This window comes from Eublepharis macularius, chromosome 14 (assembly GCF_028583425.1).
Source record: "Eublepharis macularius isolate TG4126 chromosome 14, MPM_Emac_v1.0, whole genome shotgun sequence".
Classification (NCBI taxonomy): Eukaryota; Metazoa; Chordata; class Lepidosauria; order Squamata; family Eublepharidae; genus Eublepharis; species Eublepharis macularius.
In genome coordinates, this window is record NC_072803.1 from 47,251,544 (window position 1) to 47,268,485 (window position 16,942).

At 44.9% G+C, this 16,942-nt stretch overlaps 1 protein-coding gene across 1 annotated transcript in view; it reads left to right on the top strand.

Annotated features, from left to right (window-relative positions):
- The first annotated feature begins 501 nt into the window (after positions 1 to 501).
- The window catches only part of LOC129341824 (uncharacterized), a 48,161-nt gene continuing 31,720 nt past the window's right edge, over positions 502 to 16,942 (top strand). Inside the window, exons 1-2 of the mRNA XM_054997147.1 lie at positions 502 to 697; positions 7,388 to 8,111. The gene's annotated coding sequence lies outside the window, so the exon portion shown is untranslated. The remainder of the gene's footprint in view (positions 698 to 7,387; positions 8,112 to 16,942) is intronic.

Below are 16,942 nucleotides of genomic sequence, written 5' to 3' on the forward strand. Positions count from 1 at the left end.
GAGAAATATGTTTTAGGCCACTCTTGCCCCCCATTGGGGAAAAACAGTATAAATATTATAATGTGCCAAAGTTTATTTAACTATATATACCCTGCATTTTAATATTGCATGTTGTCTTTTTGTTAGGGATATTAACTTTTTGGATGTCAGTTTGCATATTTATTTAATAAAGATAATTTTTTTAAAGCTGGTCAGATAGTACTTAATGCAAATGTCTTTGCCTTGGATATTAGAGATGCTGTTAGTTTGTCTAGGGCATGTACTAAAATCAGATGTGCTCCTTAAATCCAGTCACCATACAAGTGCTTCAGACAGAAAAAAGGGAAAGACTGCCCTCTGGCAGTGAATATCCATTGCCATCTGGTGATGATGACCACGCCTTTTTATAATCTCATAAATTTAAGCCCATCCCCTGGATGCTTCCTTTCATTCACTGCTTCTACAACATGGGGGCTGTGCTACTTCAGCTTCTCCTTTTTTTGCTTTATCATTTGTCTTTGACATGATATGCAGCCAGATCAATATCATATAGACACAAACTCCATGCAGTCTAAGGAGTTCAGCTTTTTTACTTCGTTTTGTTTCATCTTAACTGCTGGGAGATGAGAACTGTAGCCTCCTGTGATGGATTTCTTTCTCCCTTTCTATCCCTACCCTTTCCAGAAATGACAACTCTTCCCAAGTGAGTACGAGCACTGTAAGTGTTCCAATTAATTGTGCAAGTCTCTCTTGTTTTAATGTTTGAAGGGTGTTTTCTAGATTTAACTGTACCCTATTCTGTGTTGGTTTAATTCCTTGCTTCTTTTTCCCAGCTGAAACAAAGACTAAGTAGGAGGCACATGAATTCCTTTCCTCAGTTGTGCCCCATCTCTTCTCTCCCACATGCATATAAACACAGGACAGGTAGCTTGCTAGCAGCTGCAGAGTAGCTCATGCAGCCCCAGAGACCCCAGAAAAAGATCACAAAAAGTTCCACTGTAGAAGGGAGGGGCACTCTAGACTAGCTTCCCTTCCTAGTTTATGTTCTGTTCCTAGGACAGAAGAAAATTTGGTAACATGCCAGGATGGGGGGAGTAGTTCAGGATATTTATCATTCATCTGCAATATTCAGTACAGTCTCATCGTGCAAGCCAGCCACTCAGAACAGGATTGTGTAGCTCTAACAACCCCCCCCCATTGCACTCTAGAACATTTTCCCGCCAAAATGGTCGTGATCTGGAGATCCCTTTCCCTCAGTTTGTTTTTTGCTGCTGCAGAGCACAAATGTCTCTTTTAGCTTGCTTAATTTTCCCTGAGAGAAAATTTTTATATCCTTAGATTTAATTCCTTCAGCTTCTATTTTTTTCCTTTTGGCTCTCTTTTTTCCACAGAAGAGAGTCCATTTTAGTCTTTTCTTTCCTGAAGGTCTTCATTATCACCCTTATTTTTTAAAGAGATGGACAAATATCTGTCCAAAAAGAAGAAGGACCGTCAAACAGTCAAGTCCTATGGCATCCTTCCTAAACCAAAAAGAAGAGGGGCTGCACCAAGGCAAAACTAAGAAAAAAGGGCAAATGGTGCAAAGGAAAGTGTCTTCAATGAATATATGGCCCCTATGCATTTCGCAACAGCTTCATCAGAGGGATCTTCCAAATTCCTTTTAGTATCATTCCCATGTACAGGAATGCTTTAGTGTGTACATGGGAATGATACTAAAAGGAATGTTGAAGATCATTCATTAAGGACTCTCATCCTTCCTCAACCTTCACATTGATCTTCATATAGGTCTTCTAGGCGAGACTATCAGCTTCCTAGATGAGCCTTACAGATATCATCTATACCACCCACAGTATCCATCATACTGCTCTCATTATCCTCTCCAGTCCCAGTTAAAGAGAAAGGTACCAGACCAAGTCAACCCATCAGAACTAGTCCTCCAAAGACTCTGCTCAAGGCCAACACAGTCAATTCTGACGAGACCTCTCTGAGTTGTCTACTCCTTTGTTATTTAAATCAGTTTGTTACTAACCAAAACCAACACCCTCCTGGAGCTAAAGAATTCAAAAATTCAATTTGCATATGAAATTACTGTATGAATACAATTTTTATACATGAATAGTGCAAAAATTCCTCCACTAATATCCAGTACACTCCTATTACAGTTCTACTATCCATACATTATACATATCTACATTATACACATCTATTCTCCACTACAAATACATACATAAATACATTAAATAGACAATTTCAATCCATTAAATACTAAGAAGTTCATCTTCGGTTGGTTGTTGTGGGTTTTCCGGGCTGTATTGCCGTGGTCTTGGCATTGTAGTTCCTGACGTTTCGCCAGCAGCTGTGACACTGAGAGATCTCTATCTTTTGGTGCTACACCTCTGAAGATGCCAGCCACAGTTGCTGGCGAAACGTCAGGAACTACAATGCCAAGACCACGGCAATACAGCCCGGAAAACCCACAACAACCATTGTTCTCCGGCCGTGAAAGCCTTCGACAATACAAGTTCATCTTCGTTCTTCTGTGCATCCCCACATTGGGACTGCGCACGCACAGGCCTGCCAACCGGAGAAGTTTTTATCACTTCCATAAAGCTCCCATATATGCCGCATCCCCCAATCACATCTCAGCCTGTTTTCCCGCCTAAACGGTCACATGACTATGTGAGAGGAGTGGCCCCTTCCCCTCAGTTCTCTTTTAGCCACCACAATGAGAAGAACGTCGCTCAGGAGCTCCGTAAATTTTAAACATTGAACATTTTATTTGAAGAGAAAATGAATAAATTTTGGAATATCTTCACTCATTCTTATGTCCTGTATGTTTTGAGGAGGTTTTGAACAGGCTGGTTTGACTTTTGCATGTCATAACTAGGCAATGCCTCTTTGAGGGATGCTTCTGAGATACCTTGGACAGGGGCTTTCTTTTATGTATTCCCCCCCCCCCCGTCACTGATTCACGAGGTTGTCTGCAAGTTACAAACAGAAATGAATGATTGTATCCTATACCCCTTTCTAGACAGGACAGCCATGGTTTCACAGTCTCAAATGTCTAGCCAAGAGCCACTATGTCCACTTACCTCTAGTCCCAGATCTGTTTCATTTTGGCCAGACACTGCACCATGACCTGACCAGGTTGCACCTTGGATGCTTCAGCATTAGGCTGCAAATTTCAAAGGAGGTGGCCCGTATCCTGATCAACAGTTGGAGGCTCTCTTCTAGACAGTCTTATATCTTTAAGTGGAACAGAATTGTGTGCTGGTGGATACTAAAAGTATCTCTTCTGCCACTTGTTCATTAAGTAACATTTTTTAAAATTATTTAGTGTCATTGCAAATCTCTGGTTTGGCCTCTTCATCTATTTAGATTCACTTAGCCAATACTTCAGCATTCTGTTTTGGCATAGTATCCAGCCAATGTAATGAAGGATCGCAGCCTTATGGGTCTCATCATTCCAGGTGCTCGAACCGTGTCCCCTCTCATAATATATTTGCATGCCGCACAATGGCCGCAGCTATGGGTTCCCACAGGAATTTGATGACTACTGGTGGGAGTTGTGTGTGCTTTTAAAGCCGAGCAGACTACCAGATCCTTGATACTAGCTGTTTTCCTGAATCCTATTAATGGGCTGTTCTCACTGAGGCATGTGTGGACCAGGTTGCCCCATTCAGTGGCCTTCCGCTGCTGTCCTTTGCTTAGGTGCAACTGATAGCCAACTGTAAAAAAAAAAAAAGAAGTCCTCCTAAGATAATGGGTCGAGGAGCTCCAGAAGGAACTTTATTCTGCCTAGAAAAACGTTGGTCTTTTCTGGGCTCTTCTGATTAAAACTGTTAACCCTCCATTAAATGATGGAAGATAGCAGGGCTGTGCACAGTTGCATGCACTTCCCAGATTAGTATTCCACGTGAATAACTGATCCGGTTAGATTCATATTGTCTTCCTTCAGGCTTCTGTTTTGAAAATATGTTTATTATAAAAGAAGTTCTGTTAAACAGAGCTTCTGCCTAAACTGTTGAAGAGTTACTATTATAGAAAGCTTGTCTGGTTCCCACTGGTGGCAGTGGATACTCCACCACCAGCAGGCACTTCTCACATTTGCTCAACTGGGCTGCGGGAGAAAAATAAGCAGGTAACAGGGAGGCAGCAGGCAGCATCTCAACATGCTGGTATCACCCCTGTGCACCCGGAAGTGATGTGAGGGCGTCACACAGCAAGCCCCCCCTGACCTGGTAAGTATCCAGCCAATTGCCAGTCTGTATTATAGTTATACGTGATCTCTTCCCCTGACATTTGTGGTTGTGCCCCCCCCTCAAAAAAACGTGTCAGAATTCTAAAGATGCCTGTGGGCTCAAAAACTTTGGGGACCCCTTACCCCCCTGTAAAGCAAATCATGTTTTTGCTGTTTTGCTTTCCCTGTCCCTAAGGTCTCCATGTGCTCTGCAATGTGTTAAATGCAAATAGGGTGTTTTTGGTTTTCCCAACCCGCTGAAATTGGGGGAAACCAGGGACAGATTGCAATGGAAGGTTGCAGGCGTGGAAGAGGAAAAGGAGAAGTCATTTGGGCAAGTTCCCACCCACTTATTTAATGTACTAATAAACTGCACCAGGATCTACCTCCTGCACTCTTCATGTGTTCTCTCTCTTGAGTTGGGTTGGATGCCTGCATATGCCAGCACCGAGCTGTTTTCATGCAAATCCCATCAATTTCTTTAATCTATTAATAAATTAATAAATTGCATCAAGACTAACATTAAACAAAAAGTACCACCTTGTGCTGTAACTGTGGTGGTGGAAAGTACCCTGAAGTCATAGCTGACTTATGGTGACCCTTGGTGGGGTTTTCACGACAAGAGACTAACAGAGGTGGTTTGCCATTGCCTGTCTCTGCAACCCTAGTCTTTGTTGGAAGTCCCCCATCCAATTACTAACCAAGGCGAACCCTGCTTTGCTTCTGAGATCTGACAAGAGCAGGCTCACCTGAGCTATCCAGGTCAGGGCATGCTGTATCTGTAAGCTATCTTTAAAACAGAGGGCTATTTGAATTTTGAATCTTGTAAACTCTCACTTTGAGGAACTTTTTTTTGTTTTTTTAGTAGAAGGAAAAGACAGCTTGTGTTGCAAACAGGGCTTAGCCTGTACTCAGATTCAATAAGTTCTTGAATGTTAACTCTATGGTGAGGTGGGAGGTTGTAGGGGGACAGGACATGGCAATTGTTGAATATGAAAGGAAGCAAAATTAGCTGAGTCTCATATGCCAACCAGTGTTGGGAGAGGGGGGATTTCCTAATGTAGCAGTGAGTGAAGGAATCCTCATAGTAAAAAAAAAAGATAAGTAACTTTAGTACACCAAAAACACAACAAGGTGGATGAATACAGTCCATAGGAGAGGAAAGAGGGTAAAAAAATGGAACTAAGTGGCAGAGATAAAATGCCATCTGAATGTCTCTTTGACTGTAAACTGTAGGCAGCATTTGTAGTCGAAGTCCCCCTAGTGAAGCTTGATTCCTCTCATCCACCCAGAAGAAAGAGCCTTCATGGTAAGTTCCAGTGTTCTATTCTCTGATGTTGGATAAGGTGTGATGTTGAATGGCAGCAAGTACATCATTTCAGCGGGGAGGACTTTCTGCAATAATTGCCCTCTGAAAGTTCTGTCAGCAGCTGCAAAAGTGGAATGGTGTACAACAGTGGAAACAGATCCATGTTGCCGCCCTGCAGATTACTTCCAGAAGTTGACGTTGCAGCTTCTTTTAACCTGGGCAGGATAGGCAGGTGCTGGACCTCAAGGATCAGGGCTTTTTTTCTGGGAAAAGAGGTGGTGGAACTCAGTGGTGGAACTCAGGACTACACAATGACGTCACTTTAGGTCAGCTGGAACAAGGGGGGAGTTTTTTAAAGTTTAAATTGCCCTAGGCGAAAATGGTCACATGGCCGGTGGCCCTGCCCCCTGATCTCCAGACAGAGGGGAGTCTAGATTGCCCTCCACACTACAGCACAGAGGGCGATCTAAACTCCCCTCTGTCTGGAGATCAGGGGGTGGGGCCACCGGCCATGTGACCATTTTCAAGAGGTGCCGGAACTCCGTTCTACCGCGTTCCAGCTGAAAAAAAGCCCTGTCAAGGATAGAGAAACGGATGCCTTGATTTAACTTGCAAGTGTTGCTTTGGGGCCTGATGGAAGGAGACAAGTTTGCCTGTTCTTCAGAACTCTCTCTGCATCCAACGTTGTTCTGTAGGGCCATACAGACATTGATGTCGGGCCATTCCTTTTCCCTTAGAGGCTTGGGATGGGGGCAGAAAGCTGACACCAGTTCTTGAGACCAATGGAAATAGCAGTTCAGTTTTGGGATTGAGGACGGCTCTGTTGGCAGAACTGCTCAGTTGTCAAAGAACGGACAGAGCTCCATCCTCGCCAACAGGGCATTGAGTCCAGAAATATGCCCCTAAATATGTCTTGCTGAAGAGATGGCCAGGACTACTTTGCACAAGAATATAGTACAGATGGGCTCCAAGGGTAGACTTTAAATAAATTTGTATTAATTTTGGATCCAGATCTTGGGGAGGGTACTGGCTCCTTTGTCCCAAATTTTTGGGATTGTCCCTATCAGTTCAGTGTTCTGTTTTGCTTTTGGGGGGCAACATTTCAAAATTTCAAACCTATTTTTTCCATTTCTCACCCAGCCATCCCCAGAGTAGCAGGAGCACAAAAAGAAGATAGACAAAAGAGGCCCTGGCAAACAGCTGTTAGTCAACATAATAATAACAACAGCATTCAATTTAGGATGACTTACACCCACTCAGAGTGGTTTACAATGTCATTATCCCCACAACAAAACACCCTGTGAGGTGGGTGGGGCTGAGAGAGCTCCTAGAAGCTGTGACTGACCCAAGGTCACCCAGCTGGCTTCAAGTGGAGGAGTGGGGAATCAAAACTGGTTCTCCAGATTAGAGTTCCGCACTCTTAACCACTACACCAAACTGGCTCTCTTCTCCTTAAATTTTAAAGGGCCATTATGTTCAATGGGAAGATCTGGCCTCCAAACATGTGCTCAGATATACTCTTCTTCTTATTGCTTGTCTGTTCTGTTTCAGCATTCTCTGTTGTGGATTCACAGACTGATTACAGATTCACTGACTACTGCTGTGCCTCAGCGTTCCTTATCTTTTAACCCCCTCTTGTTACTCCCACTGAAAGGAAATATAAGTAGCTGCCAATTCTATGGTACTTCCTTTTATACCAGACCTCTGAGAAGAGGACTGAGATGACATCATTCTAATATCTGTTAAAACACATTTAATTGATCGGGGGTGGGTTAAAAGAAACATTGGAACTGCACAGTCGTATGTGATGGTAATTTGTGAATATGTCGCTACCATGTACTTGCATTTTCCTTTTACAGATGTGTGTTCAGCCACTGCATTGCTGAGTCATAGTCCACAACATTTAGAGTCGCATCAAGAGTGAGAGGAAGTCCTTAGAACTGGGAATGAACAACTTTTAATGTAGAAGAATGTTCTGTTTTAGCTTCATCTGAGACACTATGAACTCCAGCAAAGCTTTATATGAAGCGAGATTTAAACAAGCCAAAGAACAAGAGGAAACAAAGACGGGCACAAATGTTTCATGTAGCTTTCCCCCGTTTCTGTTAAGAATGTTCTGACGAAATTTTCTGCCACTGTTGTGTTTATCGTGGATTGACAAATTCACATGACCTGCCAGGAAAGGCGTCCCCATGTTGAAGAATGATTTCCTTCCCCTTTGAAACACTGACAAACACTTTGCAGAGATGGATTCTGTAGGGGGAAATGGGTATGCTCAGAAAGTCTCTGGAGTTTGAGGACGACCCGAACAACTCACCTAACTTTTTCGCATTGCTATCGATCACTTTTTCTATGCAATGTTTGCATGACATGGATTTTTGAATTGCTCAAATGTACTTTTCCCCCTGAACTGTGGGTTTTGTGTCTAGTTCCACATTTTTAAAATAGCCCTGCTATTGGTTACTTTCATCTACATGTTATTTTCTTGCATGACCACCCTATCGAAAGCTGGAGAATTCTTCTAGGAAAACAGCAACAAGAAGATTTGAAGACTCCTTTCCTTAACTACTCTTTTAAAAGAAGGTGAGGGGGAAAGAGGGAGAGATGGGTAAAGGGTGCACAACAATATGGGAGGGGGGGATGCAGAGAGTGGGGCACCATGAGGAGGGGGTCATGGCGTCATCAGCAGACCTTGGTGCTGTTGACACTTCCAGCCCTACTCCCATCAGGAACTGCTATTCTGGAATCCTTTATTTTCCTTCGGCAGCACATATACTAAAATTGGAATAGTCTGGCATCTCAAATTCTCTCATGGGCACTTCCCCAGTGAGAAAGCCTTCACTACTTGCCTATTGGGTCTTTCCTAGCATTCCCCCCTTCCCCTTGAGTCAGGAATAATTGAGGTAGGAACAGCCAAGAAGAAATAGAAAGCCTTCATGGTCCATTCTTGACATTTCTCGTCTCTTCCAATTATGACAGAATTGTTAGAATGAAAGACAAAGGGCAAGAACACTGGAACAGGCCAGAGAGGTGGAAGGTTTTCTATTTCTGCTTGATCCCATCCCGAAAGAACTGAGGGGAGGGAAAGGGACAGAATACAGGCCCTGGTAGGAAAACTGCTTCAGAAGTCGCTCCTCCGCTTGAAGCCAGCTGGGTGACCTTGGGTCAGTCACAGCTTCTAGGAGCCCTCTCAGCCCCACCCACCTCACAGGGTGTTTTGTTGTGAGGATAATAATAACATACTTTGTAAACCACTCTGAGTGGGCATGAAGTTGTCCTAAAGGTCTGTATATAAATCAAATGTTGTCGTCGTTATTTTCCTTTATTTTGGTTGATTACTTGGGATCCTTCTGCAGAGATTCCCTAGCTGGTAGGCAGAAACAATGGAGAAAACAAAGAATATCTCATGGCTGGTGGCTGGTGTGGTTAGAATGCATGGTAGAAAACAGCCTGACATAAGCCCCTTTCAGTCATTAAGGTCAATCATGCATAAGGGGAGATATGCATGGTAGCTATGTTATGTGAACAGGACAACATGTATATTTTCCTGTTTCAGTATACACAGTTGGAAAATGGGATGCAAAAGTAGTGGAATTAGGGCTCACAGTCCCCTGGTGGAGGAGGGTGAATTTCCCACTCCAAGCCTCCACCCCCGCCCCCACTCACCTGGCTGGCGGTGGGGTGGGGAAGCACAGGAAATGGACTCCAGGGCAAGCCCACACTCTCAGCAAGGCACAATGATGTCACTTTCAGGAATGACATCATTGTGCTGACTGTGGGAATGCTCCTGCGCTTCGCCCAAAGCAGCCTGAATCAAAGCACGGGAGCATTCCTGCAGCCAGCCTCCCAGGTCCATTCCCTGTGCCTTTCCACCCCACTGGCCAGGTGAATGGTGGCAGAGGGTGGAGGCTAGGAGCGGGGGATCCCCTGCCACCACCAGGGGAACAGTAGCCCTAATCACGCTACTTTTGCATCCTGTTTTCCAACTGTATACACTGAAGCAGGAAAATATACATGTAGCCCTATTCACATAACATGCCGATCAGGCATCCCCTTACGCATGGTTGACCTTAATGACTGAAAAGGGCTTATGTCTGAGAAGTGATGTCATCATGCTGGCAGCGGGCTTGGCTCCTGTGCAGGGCCATTCCATCCTACTGGGGGCCAAAAGTGCCCCTTGCAAAGTGTGGGAACTTGCCCGCTGGCGGGCGTGATGACATCACTTGAAAAAGTGGCATCGTCGCACCCACTGGGAGTGCTCCTGCAGTGCACTTGCCCTGAAAGCTCCTTGCCTCCCAGGCCCGTTCCCCACACCTCCCCCCACCACTGGCCAGGTGAGAGGTGGCAGGAGGCAGAGGCTGGGAGCAAGGGATCTCCTGCCCCCACTGGGGGAGTGGGGGATCCCTACCCACAAGCTCATGAAGTCATCCTCAAGGGGACAGCTTTTCACCATTAAGGCCTGTGATAATTGGCCCAGGGTAATCAAACACTCTTAACTGAGTACCATAAGAAGTACCTGAAAGGATCAAGCCAAATGCAGTCACTGGGAAATACCCTGAAAACTGGCAAGCTCTGAAGTTACCCCATTGATACTGGCCCACCTCATCAGCCTGTTGTAAGAATTACTGAAATAACGTGTTTGCCTGCACCATGGCTAATAAGTGCCATCTGCAATTGTTCATGTTACTCTCACTTGAAGAAAGAGAAGTGCTTTGATACCTGGAGTGCAAACTTTGACTCAAATGCATGATCCAGTGTTGGAAATGCTGCCCAGAACTAAGAATAGGGAGGGAAATGGGTACTATATTTGTTAAGGTACAAAGGGATCCCCATCCAGATACCAAGCACACTATATGGTCTATTTATGTCATTTCAGGAAGCCTCTAATTATTTTCTGTTTGTTTATGGACTGTGCTGCTGAGCCTTAGGAATGACTTTTCTCCTAGTTTCAATAAGGGAGAAGTGCATGGTCACACGGGCATTTATTTATTTAAAGAGTTTATGCACCAGGTTTCAATGAACGTTCAAAGCATTTTACGGTACATGATGAATGTTGAGTAACTATTAAAAAACCTTACTTCCCATAAAACTGTAGGCTACTTCCCATGCTTGTCTGTACAGGAACTAATGGAAGGGGTGAGACAAATTTGGGGTGACTAGAGGCCTTGAACTGGCTGTGAGTCAGGGGATAGTTCTGAGAAGCTAACTGCACTATTCTTCTTTAGAAAAAAAAAACAAATGGTGAATGGACTGTGATGACCTCCAGCACAGAGACAATCCCCATACTTTGCCATGCCTTTTAGACTACAGCTATCTTCAGTGCTTTTGCCTTCTGCATGTTTGAGTCTGGACTGTGTTGGCCTCCCTTCTCTCTCTTAGGTTTGGTACCTGGCTGCTGGACTATGTTTTTAACTCCACCTGTTCTTTCTTTCTTTATTTCTTTCTTTCTTTACTCCTCTGACCTATAGGTCTTAAGTAGAGTTTATCAAACATGACTGGGAATATGAGGGGAAAAGGAAGAATTCAGGCCAGAGATGAACTAAAAATTTGGCTAAAAATGAATTTTTCTACTCTTTAGTTGCCAATAGCTTATGAACTAAAATATCTACTGTAAACTCTGTCCACTGTAATGTCAAGGGTTTAATCCATTTCTGTCTCACCTTCTTCAAATAAAACATGACTTATGGATTTGATAGCAACTAAGCTACAGCCACAATATCTATTTGAGAAAGGCATGCCCAGTATGCGGCCTTCAGAAACTGCAGAAGATAGTGCATTTAATCTTGTGAGCATAATTGCTCGTCTGTACTTTGGAACTGTTAAGCTGAACAAATACATTGGAATTGTAAACTTGGTGCGGTCCCCATATAATTTCTTGTTGTCATAAGAAGATAATGCAGCCTGCTGCATCACATCAGTGAGCCATCTAATCCAGCATATGGTTTCACATAGTTGCACTGGAGGGCCAAACCACCAGGGCATAAAGGACAGGGCCTTCCCCAGATGCTGCTTCCTAGCACTTACATTTAGAGATTTACTTTTTGCCCCCTACCACCTCATGCCTGGCCAGCAGGGGGAAAGGTGGGGAACAGGCCTCCCGGGTGCACTCCTAGGGCCAGTGTGACGCAAGAGCACTCCCATGCTTTGGAGTGGGCCGATTTGGGCCCTAAATGGGTTGTTTGGGGCCCAAATCAGCCTCCTGAGAAGCGCACGCATGCTCCCAGCCTTATGCAATGACGTCACTTCCTGGGAGTGATGTCATCGTGCCAGTGCAGGGACGCATGCGAGCATCCCAGGAATACCAGGATGGTGAGCACTGGGTTCTCCCCCCCCCCGCCAGAAGGGTAAGGGGACCTGGCAACCCTAAAATCCATTAATGCTTGTAGCCGGAACTATATCCCCCGGCAGTGAATTCTACATTTTAATTACTTGTTGAATAAAAGAGTATTTCCCTTTGTCTGTCCTAAACCTGTTTCCCAACAACTTCATTGGGTGCCCTCAAATTCTAGTGTTATAGGAGAGGGAGAAAAATCCACATAGATGCCCCATTTATCTATGAAATATCATCTATGATATTTGGCAGGCATGCTTATTCTTTTAATGAACTGATTGGCTCATGCTGATGTTTCATGAGTTTTCATTTGGAAAACTTCTTTTGAAATGCCCTAAAACCAAACAGCCTTAAAAATTAAGTAAAAGAAGATCTTACCACTCTTCTACATGTCATTATTTTTGGATTGTTTTTTCACTCCTTCCTGAAATTAAAACAATCAGTGGCAGCCAGAATTACAAGACAAACTTTTCTGGAACCTCATGTTGCAGATGGCAAAAACAGAGGATCAGAGACAAATGATTTGCCCAAAAATACTCGTGAAGACATTATTTGTTGTATGAATTAATTTCATATATTAATAATGAACTCAAACATGCAGCCAGTTAGCATCATAAAAAGACACTAGGTTCTAGCATTACGAGAAAATGAGGGAAAGCATTCTCTTTCATTAAAAATTCCAAGTGTCTTGTCACAGGGGCCTGACATCACTGTTCGGATTTAATTCAGACATATCTAAGATTCTAAATAAAGAATTTCTCGGTGATGGCATTGTAGCCGAGTGAGTGTGTGCTGGGGTTCACTTTCCTTGATAGTTTTCAGAACTCATCTCTGGCACTCATGATATAACGAAGAACACACCTCATACCAGTCCCAGGAAAACTGGGAGGAATTCAGATCTACCCAACGTCTGGTATTCAAGACCACACTCAAAGGTACTCATGCACAACACCAGCTTCCTTTCTTCTGAGTCAGTTTCACACTAGAATATATCCAAGACACCTACAGCAGTCATCTCTTACTTGGTTGGCACATGTGTACTCCCTCTCTCTCACAGATACAAGTCTATGCCATCCCCAGCTGCAAATACACAACCAAGTTCTCTTCACCTATAAGAGCCAACACATACCATTCTTGCCGCCTGGATTCACCCAGGGTTGCTGAGAAAGGGAAGTGTTGCATTTGGAGATTCATTTATTCCATGGACCTGGCTAACCTAGGGTTACCCACCTTCTGGTGGGGCCTGAAGTTGTCCCTCTGGAAAAAATGGCAGCTTCGGAGGATAGATTCTCCTAGACCATAAAGTCTAGGAGAAATTGAAGTCCTAGAGTGACTTCACATCCCCCCCCCCCGAGAGCCCTTTCCTCCCCAAATTGTCCCCTCCCCAAGGCATTGCTCCCAAATCTTCAGGAATGTTCAAAGCCAACGTTGGCAACCTTTGTATGGCTGCTCTAGGGAAGAAGGCAGTCCAGCCATGGAAAAGATCAGCTAGGCAAGAACTAGTTTCCTGGTGCCTCTTTCACTGGTTTCCACTGGTTTTAGAAAAATATTTTTCCGCAGGGCTGTGCGTTCGTGCTCCCTGCAGCCATACAGCAGCTGAGGAGAGCCCAAACAGCCTTAGAATGGAACTGCAGAGGGAGAAAAGGCTCCTGCTGTCCCCCAACACAGCTTTTTCTCATGTGAAAATCACACATGGCTGCTCCATGTGGCAGGAGCATTTTCTACCCACCCACCCTGCCCATGGCACTGTTTCAAGGCCGTTTGGGCTCTCCCTTTTTTAAGCAGTTCCCTGCAGTTAAACCAAGCGAATGTCTGTGCGGAAAAGTATCATCTAGAGGTGCTCCCAGTCAAGCAGCTCAGGATTAAAAAGGCTGAAAACTTGTAAATGAAAGAGGAGAGGCAAGCACCTTGTTTATCACGGTAGAGGCATTGGAAGGGAAAACCCTTATAAACTTACACATAACAATGGAAGGTGGATGAAACAAGGGCAGCCGAGATGGGATCATTTTATAAAATGTGGCTTAAAGTGGTTTTGATGATTTCCTCAGGGCTACACCCCACCCTAAAGGATTTTCTGCCACCTACACCACCAGAGTGCCCACTAGAAATTAAAAAAAAGGTTTGAGGGAATAGGATCTGGGCCTGAGTATAACCTCACCCAAGCAGAGGCAGTCGTAGTAATCCTGGACCCTGGACAAAACTTTAGGATGGGGACACAGAATAACGGCCATCCCACCACTGGCCCCCCCTACCAGGGCTAAGCAAAGGGTGGCCCTCGTCCTGAGGGTGGGAGCCAGTGCTGCCCCCAGAAGCCAGCTGCCCAAGCCCCAGATGGAGCATCTTCTTTTCTCCCTCCATTGGTGGTTGGAGCAGTAGGTGGCTAGGAGCCCCTCCCAGTTTGGGACCAGGGCAGCTGTTAGGGTTGCTGGTCCCCCAGTGGGGACATGGATCTCCTGCTCCCAGTCTCCTCCCCCTGCCACCACTCACCTGGCTGATGAGGGAAAAGGCACAAGAATGGGCCTCCCGGGGTGTGCTTCCGGTGCGGTGCAACGACATCACTCCCAAAAGAGTGACATCATTGCACGTGCCCAGAAGTGCTCCCAGGTGCACAGGGCTGATTCGGCCTGTTTGGGGACCCGAACTGGCCTGGCATGAACCCCAGAAGCACTCCCGAGGCCTGCACAATGATGTCACTCCCAGAAGTAACGTCGTCACATTACGAAGATATCCTAGAAGAAACTTCTGTCAAAAGCATAGAGAACTTGATGGAGTGGGAGGGGTCTCCCCCAAATTCTGAATGGGAGACACACTGCTTGTTCCTTGAAGACAGCCTTATGGCAGGCGTTTCGGTCTGGGCTGTATTGCTGGGCAATGTAGCGGTGTCTTTGCTCAGAGGCACCAAGACAGTGGGATGTGGAAACACAATTCTGGGGACTTGATTCGCCTCGGGAGGCCCATAGTGCCAGTGTGCTGCTGGCAGCTCCAACAGCAAGTCACTTGCTGGTATTCTCCTCCCCCAAATCCTCCTCCTCCTCCTCTCCACTCTGCCCTGCGTCATAGTGATTCATCTGCCACTCCAGGGTGGGGGGGTGGCATTCCAGGGCAAAGACAAACCCTAACCACTGAAGCAAAACCTCCTTGGACACCAACCAGAATGGCAGCAACCTCTGTGCCAGGGGGGAAAAGGTGCCTGGAAAACTGAGCTTGGCCTCTTCAGTCAATAGAAGATCCATGTCTCTGATGATGCCTCAATAGAAGACTGGAAACTCTCTGAGAGCCAAACTACAAGTGACATCTTACACAGGTTGGACACTAGTCGGCTTCCCTCAAGTTTTGATGGGAAATGTAGGCATCCTGGTCTTGCAGCTGTAATGGAGAGCCAAGCTGTAAAACCAGGACGCCTACATTTCCCAGCAAAACTTGAGGGAAGCTGACAAGTGTCCAACCTGTGTAAGGCGTCACTTGTAGTTTGGCTCTGAGTAACTAAACTGCTTTCTCTTTCTAAGGCCTATTCCAGCTTGGTTAGCTGCCCCTGTGATAATACATTCAGGACTCCATCCTGCCCAGTTGTATAAGTGTGAAAGAAAGGGAGAGGGAAGGGAGAGCCAAGCCGGCTTCTCCCTACTTCAGCTCCACCCAGCACAGCCACAGGAGATTTGGAGCCCTGCACCTGAGTAGCTCCTAGTGGAAGTCTGTTAAGCAACTAGCCAAACTAACTTCTTCAGCTTTGTACAAGTGAAGTAAATGAGCAACAATAGCACAACAGTTTTGCTAGGACTAGCTGAAACAAAGTGCAGCTTTTGATTTTACTGGAACTCTTCCCCTAGCTAAGTGAGATAACAGAAAAATAAGAAAAAGAGGGAAATATTGTAAAGCATGATGGAAAAGACCCAGCATGCAGCTCAAATTAACATAAAGTAGTTGTTCTGATTCACAGTGCAATTTTGTGCATGTTTACTCAGGCAAAAACCTCTTATTCGTAGGATAGGGCATAGAACTGCAGACTGAGTTAGGTTGGACTAATACCTACCTACTGCAAAGATCTCATGTTGCTCCAAAGTGTGATGTCACAAAGAACCAATAATTGTTTTCAAATATACAAGCCAGCAGCAGCTTGGATCTGCCTTTAGTGCTAATTGGATCACACAAAGTAATGAGAAATGGCACAGGGGTACTATTTAATTAATAAAAGTGGAGAATGATTTTGGATGGTGCGCTAGGAGAAAGGTGAAAATTGGGCACGAACAAACAGAACATCTGCCACCTACTGATGAGATTTTGCTTTTGGGAGGCCACATGTCTCCCTTATTACTAGGTTAGAGCCTGATCAAAGCACTACTGGGATTCATATTTTTAAATGTGGAGCACAGGTAAGTATTGTCCAGACCTGGATAGCCCGGGCAAGCCCAATCTTGTCATATCTCAAAAGCTAAGCAGGGTCAACTTTGGTTAGTAATTGGATGGAGAGAGCCAGTTTGGTGCAGTGGATAAGAGCGGCAGGATTTTGATCTTGAGAACCGGGTTTGATTCCCCACTCCTTGGCTTGAAGCCAGCTGGGTGATATTGGGTCAGTCACAGCTTCTAAGAGCTCTCTCAGCCGCTCTGAGTGGGTGTTAAATTGTCCTGAAGGGTGGTATATACATCAAATGTTATTATTATTATTATGGGAGACCTGTAAGGAAGACCAGATTAACAGAGGCAATGGCAAACCACCTCTGTTAGTCTTGCATGAAACCCCCACTAGAGGTCGCTATAAGTCAGCTATGACTTGATTGTGCTCTACCACCACCAGTAGCTACTGTCTTTGTCCCACCGTCCCTAGACACAACCTGTAATCCATTTCACAGTGTCTACCTCAATAAAAGGTTTGGCATTATTGTTGCTTTTAATTTTTCTTGGAACAGAATGGCACAGATACGTGCCATTTTTGTTAGCATAGATAGGATTTCAAGCAAGTCACTCAGGATCTCAGGTTTCTTGCTGAACTTCCTAATTTCTGAACAAAGATATATTGATCCTTAGTTTCTCTCATTCTCCTCACCTTCATTCCTGTGAGCAGGCTGACTCAAAGCAGGATTCTTTG